Source organism: Bos taurus, chromosome 2 (assembly GCF_002263795.3).
Source record: "Bos taurus isolate L1 Dominette 01449 registration number 42190680 breed Hereford chromosome 2, ARS-UCD2.0, whole genome shotgun sequence".
Taxonomy (NCBI): Eukaryota; Metazoa; Chordata; class Mammalia; order Artiodactyla; family Bovidae; genus Bos; species Bos taurus.
The window spans coordinates 122,765,091-122,776,333 of NC_037329.1; the positions used below are offsets into that span (position 1 = coordinate 122,765,091).

The 11,243-nt window shown below is 52.3% G+C and overlaps 1 long non-coding RNA gene across 1 annotated transcript; it reads left to right on the forward strand.

The window, feature by feature from the left end:
• The first annotated feature begins 915 nt into the window (after window positions 1-915).
• On the forward strand, window positions 916-10,550 carry LOC132343443 (uncharacterized). The gene is made up of 3 exons (XR_009492255.1): window positions 916-1,092; window positions 2,127-6,879; window positions 7,298-10,550. It is a non-coding gene; the product is annotated as an uncharacterized lncRNA (long non-coding RNA).
• Window positions 10,551-11,243: the final 693 nt, after the last annotated feature.

The following is an 11,243-nucleotide window of genomic DNA, read 5'->3' on the forward strand; positions in this document are numbered from 1 at the left end:
AATAGTGAAACAGATCTGAGTTCAAATCCTGTTTCTTCTACATACCTGCAGGGTGTCTTTGGGCAATCTTTGTTCCCTTTAAGCTTCAGTTGCCCCCTCTGTAAAATGGGGGCATTGTTACCTGCCCCAAAGGAGTTTGGTAAGAATTTAATAAGACTGTTATACTGGACACAAGTCGCCATCCAGTTGTCAGTTCCTTAGACCTCAATAAATGTTTTATTTCTTAAAATGATTTCCTCCCCAGTAAATCATTTTGCCTGTCCTATTATTTGATTCTGGAGAACTATGTGGGCTGCTTGTAGCTGGTTTTCTTCCGTCCATCCCTCCATCCACCAAATACATCCATCCCTCTTTAATGCCAGACCTGCACTGTGCGCTGAGCATCTGGATAAAGCAGTTCAGAGAGACGTGATTGCTCAGAGGACCGGGGACAAGCTACCCCAGCTGAGAAGTGAGATGCCTCGTTCAGATTTGCAGGCAAGATCAGGACTGGCCCGCGTGGGTGGGGTGTGGGGGGGACTGCATTATGTGCAAAGGCACAGAGCCCTGGTCCTGAGACTGTGAAGCCCTTGGAAAACCAGAGTAAGAGAGGGTACAAACGATGACTCGTTTCCAGGGTCCTTCCAGGGCTGGGCGCCTCGGTCTCCCGTAAACGGGGCGTGCGCGCCCTCTGCTGGCTTGCTGGCTGACTGACCCTTAGGCTTTGGAGACTCCCAGCCACTGGGTCTGGGAACCAAATGCCCATAAAAGGTGGACTGTCTCAACCGGGAAGGACCCTCGGGATCATCCACCCATGCCTCACCGGTAGAGTCAGGAGGCCCCGTGCGGGGCAAGGAGCTTGCGCAGAGCAGGAATTCGAGGCCCTAAGTCCGAGACGGGGCTCTGTCCGTGCCTGGGGTGGGGGTGGGGGTGGGGGGCTGTGTTCCTCGCAGGGGAACTCCAGGTGCGGGGTGGGGAGGGTGATCGTGGAGCGCAGAGGAGGTTTTCAGATTCTCAGCCCTCACCCCATCTGGCTGGCTCCGTCGTGGGATTTCCTGTTTTGTCTTGGAGCAGCGTCATTGCAACCTGATAGCCACGAAACGGGGACTCAAGGTCTGTGTGTGTGTGTGTGTGTGTGTGTGAACGGCTGACGCTGGTTTCCATCAGCAGGTGCCCAGGGCTGGTGACGTCACCGGACAAGTGCTCTGATCTCCGTATTTGAACCGGTTTGCCCAGCCCCAAGTCCTCAGGACCTGCCACCAGCATCTTGCTCCTGGTTCTCCAGCTGGAGGGTGTGGCAGTAGACTGAAGGGACACGAAATCAGGAAAGATGCTTGCCTTTCGAGCCAGGGTCAGAGGCAGGGGTGGGTGCGGGAGGTAGGGTGGACTTTGTATTGGGTTAGACGCGGGGAGGGTAGGAGAGATGAGAGAGTGCGGGCTGCTGCCCAGGCTTCCAGCCTGAGTGATGAGCTGCACTCCTCAGTGAGAGGAGGCTGGGGGGACCTGCCCACAGCCACTGGGTGCCTGAAAGCTCATTACCTATGGAGAGCACAGCTTCCCCCTGACCATCTCTTGCCCCCTCCCCAGTCCTTTCTCTTGGCTGGGCTGCTGTGTATGTGTGAGCCTGCACAGGCGTGTGAGCGCGTGTTCTGTGTGTGTCCCTGCCCGCAGGCTGGAAGCTCGGTGTCACTGGGGACGGGAACCTTAAAAGCCTTGTTGCTCCAGGAAGAGGCCTGCCTGGCTGGGAGGTGACCCTTCAGGTCCTGTTCTGATCTCATCAAGGCCAGGGGTCTGAGCTTGCTCCCAGTAGGTGGTACCTGGAGACCTAGCCTGCCTTTAGAGCTTAGATGGGAATTCCAGACCTGCACCCATCTCCCCCCTGGGGTGGCCCCAGTCAAGTCTCTGCCTCTCTCAGAGCCTTAGTGTCATCGCTGACAAGCAGGACAATGAGCTGTAGCTCGCAGGTGTCTGGGGAGGATGGAATGAGGTTTTGCAGGCAGAAGTCCCAGCACGGTGCCTGGCACCTGGCATGCCCTGGATGAAGAGTGGAGGGTATTATTATTTTTAAACCAGGAGCCCTATTGCTCAGTACTCAGGCTACCACCTACCTCTCTGACTTCATCTCTTTTTTCTTCCTCTTGTTCCAGCCACACTGGAAGCACCTGCGCCTGGAGAGCACCAGCCCTGGTCCAGTCTGGAGCCTTCTGGCCAGTTGTTGCCTGGTTGGTTCCTGCTCAGACTTCAGGTCCCAGTTTGATGGCACCGTCCTGGGGCAGCCTGCCCTGCCGGCTCTGCCCAAGGCGCCCACTTTGCCTGTCCGGGCACTCTAATTCTCTGCTGTTTTCTTCCTAGCATCTACCACTGCCAGAGCCTGTGCGATTTGTTGATGGCTTATACGCTACCCCTGTTTGTCTGTTGTGTTCTCCACCTTGTCCCTCGTGTCTGCAACAGGGCCTGGCACATAGTAGGCCCTCAGTCGTCATCTGTGGACTCTGCAGAGGCCTCTGATGCATGAGGAAAGCTGGGGTTTGGGAGCCAGACAGTCCTGGCTTGAACTTGGAATCCCAAATCCTGGCTCCATCACTCCTGGGCTGTCTGCATCTCATGCCCCTCCTCTGGGCCTCAGTTTTCTCATCTGTCAGATGGGGCTAAGCAGAGTGATGTGACATCAGCTGCTTAGAGGAAGCAGTAAGACGATGAGCATGCCTCATGCAGGCCAGGATTCACTGATAACAGTGACGAAGACTGCTACCTGTCAATCAATCGCTGCACTAAGAGCCTTACTTTAAAAACTTCATTTCTTCTTGACAATCACTCTGAGGAAGGGACGGTTAGCCCATTTAATAGATGAAGAAATTAAGGCTCAGGGCAGTAGTTCCATGCCCAGTGAAGCTCGTGTCTAAGGGCTGTAGATGCAGGAGCTTTGGGGGCATGGCCAGTTTCTCTCGTTAGCGTCTCCGCAGTGTTCCGGGAGGACTGGGGATCTGGCCACCTGAGTCCTAATTTCAGCTCTGCCACTGACTTGCTGTGTGACCCTGGCTGGGTTTCTGCCCCCTTTAGAGCCCCATTTCCCCATGTGCCTCATGAAGGCACTGGACCAGGTCAGGGGGTGCAGCCTCCAGGGCCTGCAGGGCAGAGCAGGGGAGGTGGCTGGACCCAGGAAAGGCTGGGGGAGCTGGGCAGTGGCCACTCGGCTCTGGAGGGTACCTAACTGGTGGGAAAGCGGGCCTAGGATTGCCGGTGTTTATACTTTTCAAGAGAAGCAGAAAATTCGGATTTTGATGTGAAATCTGATTATTAAATGTTGGCAAAATTTGAAAAAGGAAGGAAAAAAGAAAGACACTGTGTGGGCCAAACAGAGGCCGTTTGTGGGTTGCATTTGGTCTCCTGAGCTGTCACTTTGTAATCCATGGGATACCCACTATCTAGAGGCCATTGCTTGCTCCTGGACCCTTGATAAAAATGACTCACACCACTGAGTGCTGACTAGATCCAGGGGCATATGTGATGTTGTTAACTTTTCCTCCTACTCCCCGTATCCCTACCATGTAACATTATCCCACTCATCACATCATCTCCATTTGATAGGTGGGAAGTTGAGGTCCAGAGAGGTTAAGTAACTTGTCTGGGTCACACAGCTAATACATGGCAGAGCTGGGGGACAAATCAGGGCTCTCCTGCTCCAAAGCTCACTGGTGTAACCACAGACCATCCTGCCACAGTGACCTCCCCTCACCCCCGGCTCTCTGTCCAGCCTCCTTCCCACCAGCGTCCCCCATCCTGGCCTCCTGGGGACTCACACACTCACTGTTGACCCCAAGGCAGGTTAGGTACAGTCTCAACCTGGAAGGAGGGTGAATTGGGTGGGAAGCCTTTTCGTTCTCCCCAGGACCCTGGGCTCTCTTCTCTCCAGATCCCCTGGCGCCGTAGGTTGTGCTAGGGGCCCGCCGGCTTGATGAGAAACCTACTGAAGCAACACTAAGGTCTCAGGCTCCTGCAGTAGCCCAGCCACAGGAGACGTCTCCTCCTGCGGGGAGGTCCTGGCAGGGAGCCGGCTGGTTCCTGGTGCCAGTGGAGCCGCTGTTAACTCTTCGGGTCTCTCCAGCAAATCCTGCAGTGAATCCCCTGGAGCGCAGACTGCGTGTGCATGTGCTCAGGTGGGGTCTCTGTGTGCGAGGGTGAGTATGAACTCACTTCTGTGTCTGAGCCCCGTGGGCTGCAGTGTCTACTGTGGGGTGCCTGTTGTCTGGGTGGATGGATTTTCCTGCAACCCAAGGACTCAGACCTTTAGGAGCTGCGTGGGTGAAGGCAGGAAGCAGTGATTAAAGCAACCACCGCTGATTATTTACAGGTGCTTCAGGTAAATGATTTGGTTTTTTTAAGTGCCACATAACCTGATAAAGCTGGTGTGGTTGTCCCCGTTTTGTGGATGAAGATACTGAGGCTCTGAGCCAGGCAGTGAAATGGCCAGGCTGGTGGAGCTGATGAACAGTGGAGTGGAAAGTGGATCCGGGTCTACTGTCTACAAAGCCATCGCTCCACTCACCCCTGCAGGCTGCTTTGTTTGGATCAATGGTGACCCCACGTTGGGGCCGGCGCCTTGCTCCAGTGGGCTCTACCTGGGACACTCCCTTTGGACTTTCAAGTCCCCAGCCCACCTGGAGCTGAGTGCCCTCTGCATTCAGGCATTGCTGGCACATTGGAAGCTAACATGTCCTGAGCTGCCATCTTGTCCAGTACCCTCGGCGTACGGCTGGGTGCAGGGCTTTTTGTTGCTGGGACCTGCCTAGGGTCACACACTGATCCTGTCACTGTTTGGGGTTCAGACTCTGAGGACTGTTGGCCATTGGTGGAAGGAGCAGGCCTGGCCACTCTCAGGGGTGTGTTGGGTTTGGGGGCCCGTTCTCTGGGCTCATGGTCTCCATTCTCTGTGCTGTCTTGCTTTTCTCAGTGGCCAAGCCCGGAGTCCATAGAGGGGACCCTTGACCTGACCTCAATTGCACCATCCTCGCCAGGCCTTGGTTCCCTTCAGCTCTAACTGTAACTAGAGTGCTTTGAGGGGACTTTAATCACAGCTGCTTATCTTAGAATTCCTGCTGCTACCCAAAGGCTTTGGAACCACAGAAGGGACGTGAGGTCAAGTCCTGGCTCTGGCACTTGTTTTCTGGGTCATCTTGGGTGAACTGCTTTGCCTCTCTGAGCCTCAGTTTCTTTATGTGTAAAGTAGGGATAATAATGGGACCTACTTCATGAGAGTGTTGTGAGGATTAACAGTAGTAATAGTTGTAATGACAGCCGCCAGACTTTAAGTGTTTACTATGAGCTGGGTGGGCTTCCCAGTGGTGCTGGTGGTAAAGAACCTGCCTGCTAATGCAGGAGATGTAAGAGATGTGGGTTCAATCCCTGGGTTGGGAGGATCTCCTGAAGGAGGTTGTGGCAACACACTCTAGTATTCTTACCTAGAGAATCCCATGGACAGAGGAGCCTGGCAGGTTACAGTCCATGGGGTCGCAAAGAGTCGGACACGACTGAAGCAACTTAGCATGCACGCACCATGAGTTGGAAGCTGTTATCCCATTTAATCCTCCCAGCAGCATTGTGAGGCAGCTACTGCTGTTATTTCCATTTTAGAGAGGGGGAAACTGAGGCACAGAGGGGTTAAATGGTTTTCTCATGTTCTTCCACTAGTTAAGTGGTAGTGCCTGGATTCCAGCCCAGGTCTTTCTGACTCCAAAGCCCAGAACGCTTAACCCAGGAGGGTTATTCAAGATATCTAACAATTGGCCTGGCCTGGCCTGGGCCCCGAGCCATCAGAATAGATGCCTGCCATAAATAAACAAGCTGTCTGTCCTCCCAGCACCGTCTTATCCATTACACACTCAACTGTGTTAAATGGGATTAATCCAGGAAATGAGATTACAGATGTCAAGCAGCTTGGAGAACCATGAAGCAGCCCATGTGCTTCTATTTCTCCTTCTGCCGAGGGGAAGAGAAGGCCCAGGGAATCAGGAGAGCTGTGCTTAGCTCCACGCTCTACCATGAACTTGCCGAACGACCTTTGGTGGGTATGGGAAGCCAGTTTCCAGAGTCATGGATTAACAAGGTCTAAACCTGCCGAGGAGATGACACCCAGTTGGTATCGCTCAAGCCCATCCAGGAGGTATTTGCAAAGAGTTGTCAAAGCAGACCCCGGAGGTCTCCAGCTTAGCCACAGTTTGGTAAATCACTCAATCAAGGGACTATGCATTTGGGTTTTTAAGGAACAACTTAAAATACATTGTGCATGTTTCATGAATACAACTTATTGAAAACCTACACCCCAGAGAGCTTGAATAGGCGCATATACTGGCGAGGGCACCACCACGATCAATACTGTTGACATCCCCATCAAACCTCGGAAGATTTTCCCCTTCCCCTTAGCCACCCCTTCATGCCCACTCTCAGGCCAGACCCAATCTGTCTTCTGTTACTATAGATCACTTGACCTTTTCTAGACGTTTACCTCAAGGAAATCACAGAGTTTGTAGACTTTTGTGTCCCGTTTCCTTCGGTCAGCATCATCTTTTTGAGATCCATTCTTAGGGCTCTGCGTTCCTTTTATTTCTGAGCGCTATTCTATCCTATGGATACGGCAGTTTGTTTTTCCGTTCACTTTAGATGGACAATGGGTTGTTTCTATTGATAGTTTTGGACTATTACAAATAAGGCTTCTAGGAAGATTTATATACAAGGCTTGTTGTGGCTATGTGTTTCTTTTCTCCTAGGTAAATCCCTAGCAATGGAAGGTCTGGGGCGCTTGGAAGGGTGGACTGTTTTCCCAAATGGTTGTACTGTTTTACATTCATGCCAGCAGTGGACGAGAGTTCCTGTGGCTCTACATCCTCACTAACACTTGGCATGGTTGGTTTTTTAATTGGAGCCATTCTAATTGGTGTTTGGGTGGGGGGCTGTCCAGTGTGGCTCCTGCTGCAGTCCTGGAGAATGGATGGTTTCTGATGGCTTGTGATGGGCAGGGAAGAGTGGACATCAACACTGAAGAGGGTGGCTGATCACTGGGCCATCAGGGGGAGTGGGTGCTGGCTGGTTTCCTCAGGCACCAATTCCTTGGCTTTCTGGGTGTTAGCCAGGCTCAAAGGTGGCCCCCACTGATTAGTCCTCCTGGGGTTCACACTCTTGTGTAGTCCCTCTCCCACAGCCTCGTGCCAGGGTTGGTCTGTGTGACCAGTAAGATGTGGAAGAACTGATGGGGTCACTTCTGATGTTAGGTTAGAAAAGACCCTACAGCTTCAGTCCTGGTCATTCTCTCTCTCTCTCTTAGATCATTTGCTCTTGCGAGGGCCAGCTGTGCCGCTGTGAACAGCCTGACGGAGAGGGTAGTGTGAGGAGGGACTGTAGCCTCCAGCCAATAGCCAGCCAGAAACTGAAGCCTTCCGTCAACAACCATGTGGGTGAGCTTGCAAGTGGGTCCTCCAGTCCCATCGAACCCACAGAAGATGCGGCGTCAAACCTCACGTGAGACCCTGAGCCACCCACCTAAATGGGTCCTCCAGTCCCATCAAACCTGCAGAAGATGCAGCGTCAAACCTCACACGAGATCCTGAGCCACCACCTAAGCTGCCTTGCAACTCTTGCCTCTCAGGAACAGCGTGAGATCAGTGCTGCTTTAAATCACTAAATGTTTAAAGGGGATCTTTTGTTATGCATCAATAGATAGCTGACACATCCTGGATTATGTCCTCTTATTTGAGATAACAACTGTTTCCCCTGCCTTACCCCATCTAAACAATCAAGATCGAAGCCTGGTGTCAGGTGGGTAGACCACCTGGTCTAGCACAGCTGGTTGGACCAGGCTGAGACCTTCTTTTACCAACAAAGGTCCGCATAGTGAAAGTTATGGTTTTTCCAGTAGTCATGTACGGATGTGAGAGTTGGACTATAAAGAAAGCTGAGCCCCGAAGAACTGACGGTTTTGAACTATGGTGTTGGAGAAGACTCGTGAGCGTCTTGGACAGCAAGGAGATCCAACCAGTCCATCCTAAAGGAAATCAGTCCTGAATATTCATTGGAAGGACTGATACTGAAGCTGAACCTCCAATATTTTGGCCACCTGACGCAAAGAACTGACTCATTGGAAAAGACCCTGATTCTGGGAAAGATTTAAGGCGGGAGGAGAAGGGGATGACAGAGGATAAGATGACAGGTTGGATGGCATCACTAACTCGATGGACATGAGTTTGAGCAAGCTCCAAGAGATGGTGATGGACAGGGAAGCCTGGCATGCTGCAGTCCATGGGATCACAAAGAGACACAATTGAGCGACTGAACTGAGATCGTCTAGGTATTCTTTTTTCTCTTCTCTTTTTTCCTTTTCACCTCCTTCCCTCCTTTTCTGTTTTTCTTTCGACAGGAGAAGATTGAATCAAATAACATGATGGAATAGAGTACTAGGTAAACTCTGGGGGGAGCAGGACCATCAAGATGATCTGTGGAAAGAGGAAATTGAAGTGAGAGAGAAACAGGGATGAGGGACCCGGTTGTGGAGATATGTGCTGCCTGAGGGCCTGGCAGGGTTGGTACATCCAGTTGTACTGCTGGCGACTGAATTCTGGGAAACTCCTCTGATGCTTAAAATAACCCTCCTTTTGACTTGAGTTTCTTTAAACTTCTGCTTTTCCCAATCAAGTCATTTGAAGTCAGTAATCATCGTAGGCAACATTTTCTTTGAATAGACACAAAATGTTCCACTGAGTGGACGTGCCTGAAGTTTGCACAACCCTTCTCTGCTTGGACATTAAGGTTATTTCCCATTTCTCTCTGTCATAAACAATGCCATGATGAACATCTCCAGCCCTTGAAGCTTTGTTTCACATCTCCAGCAATATCTTCAAGAGAGCTTCCCAGAAGGGATGAGTGAGCCAAAGCATTCTATCAGATGACTTTCCAGAAAACTGACACTGATGCTTTCACCAGTTGTAGAAGAAATCACTCATCTCACCGGCCCTCACCAGCCTCAGGCTTCTCTCGCTGGAGGCTGCCTTGTCCTGGCACTTACTGGGTCTAGGTGGATCTGGCTCAGTGCACCGTGCTGGGGGCAGAGCCCAGATGTTGTAGCAGCCACATTGTGCCAGCGCCTCTAGCGTCTAAACAGTCAGGAGAGATCCACATAGTGTTCTTTTATTTAAAATGAACTGGATTCTAAACACCGCTTAAAAGTACATTAATAATGGTGTTGGTGTATCATTCATCTTGAACAAGTGACAGATATTTCCCCCAGCAAAATGCCAAAGTGGGAAAGTGGGTTAGGGAGTTAGATTGATGAGTTTCTGTCAAGGGGCTCATTACCTCTTGCCCAGACGATCTCCCGACTGGCCCCCCTGCCTCCAGCTCCCGCACCTCCCACCCTGGCCCCATCTGCTCCCTCCCATGCTGATGTCTAGTTAATCTTGCTCATGGGATTTGTGGCAGTGGGATGGCGGGAGGCCTGGAGTCAGGTGGCCAGGGTTCTGACCTTGGTTCGGTCACTGAGTTCCTGGGGATGGTGGCCACCTGCTTCTGTTCACCCCCTTTCTCAGGTCAACACTCTGATTTTTCTTTAGGGTCCTGGTCCTTCCTTAGTCCTGGGGTGTCATGTGGGGCTGACACGGCTCTGCCCACCTGATATCCACTCCAACAAGAGGCATATTATACCTAGGCTTGGTCATCGAGAGTTCTGCAGACCCTTGGCTCAGTAATTAGTCCAAGGGATGGGCAGCATGTGTCCCAAGCTGAGCCAGCCATTGTTTATGGCCTGGATCCAACTGTACCTGAAGTTCATGCTTCAGCATCCTAGTTATGTGAGTCAGGTCCCCTCTTCCTTCTCTGTTTCTTCTTTTTCCTCTTCTTTTAAAAGAAGTCCATCTGAATTGCATGCTTGTTCCTTGTAAATGGGCTTCCCTTGTGGCTCAGCTGGTAAAGAATCTGCCTGCAATGTGGGAGACCTGGGTTCGATCCCTGGGTTGGGAAGATCCCCTGGAGAAGGGAACGGCTACCCACTCCAGTATTCTGGCCTGGAGAATTCCATGGACTGTATAGTCCATTGGGTCACAAAGAGTCAGACACAACTGAGTGACTTTCACTTTCACTTCACTTTCCTTGTAAACGAAAGCGTTGTGGCTGATGTGCAGTATGACCTTGAATAAATCCTTTTTGATAGGCTCAGCTGCCCCACCTTGAAAAATGTAAGAGTTGGATTCTCAGGAAGAGATTCCACCAGCCGGGCAGGTTCAAGTCCCCCATCTGGGTTGGGGGGACCCACATACCAGGAGGGTCACAGATGGACAGCCTGACTCATATGGAGACGGTCACTGTGCAGCCTCAGGTGAAACCTTAGTTGGGTGTGAGACCTGCGGAGGGCTGCCCGGGGTTGAAGGCCAGCGTGGGGCGGGAGCAGGCCCCCTGGGGGAGACCACTGGGGTTCCCTAGTGTGGAGCTTCGTGACCTGCAGTGACATGTCCTTCCCTTGCTCTGCGTCTCTCAGTGGCTCCCAAGTACCTTCAGGGTTAAGTCCCCTCCCCTTAGGTGGGCAGGAGGCCAGGCTCCACATAGGGCTTAATACATGCTGAATGAATGAATGAACAAAACTCTTCGTGACCAGGTTCTCGCCCAACTCCCCAGCCCCAGCCTCAGACCCTCCGGCCTCTACCCTGCACACTCCACTCCCCACCTCCTTGAACACGCTGTGTTCTCTTATGCCTCAGTCTCCTCCAGGTCGTTCCTCTGCCCGCATCTCTTCCGGAATCTCCCTCCCACCCCCGACAAACTTTCACTCTTCCTTCCGTACACGGCTCATTCGCTGACCCAGTGAGTGTTTCTGAAGCCCCTACTCTGTGCTGGGCACTCTTCTGGGTGGCTGGCATTGACCCAAACTGGTGAAGCGCCTGTGAACGTGGAGCCTGCTTATTGCGGGGGGCTCAGCAGACACTGGAGACGGAAATGGCAACCCACTCCAGTATTCTTGCCTGGAGAATTCCTTGCACAGAGCAGCCTGGAGAGCTACAGTCCATGGGGTCGCAAAGAGTCGGACATGACTTAGTGTCTAAACCACCACAGCAGATGCAGAGGAGGCCAGTGAGTGATACAGGCTATGGAGCAGGGGCTGGAGACAGGGGTGCGGATGGGGGCACGGTTGTTAAGTTATGAACAGAGGGGAGCCAGGGGAGATTTCTTCGAGCTGAGACACGTAGGAGGGATCGACTGATCTGTGAGAAGGGTGGCCCAGGAGGAGG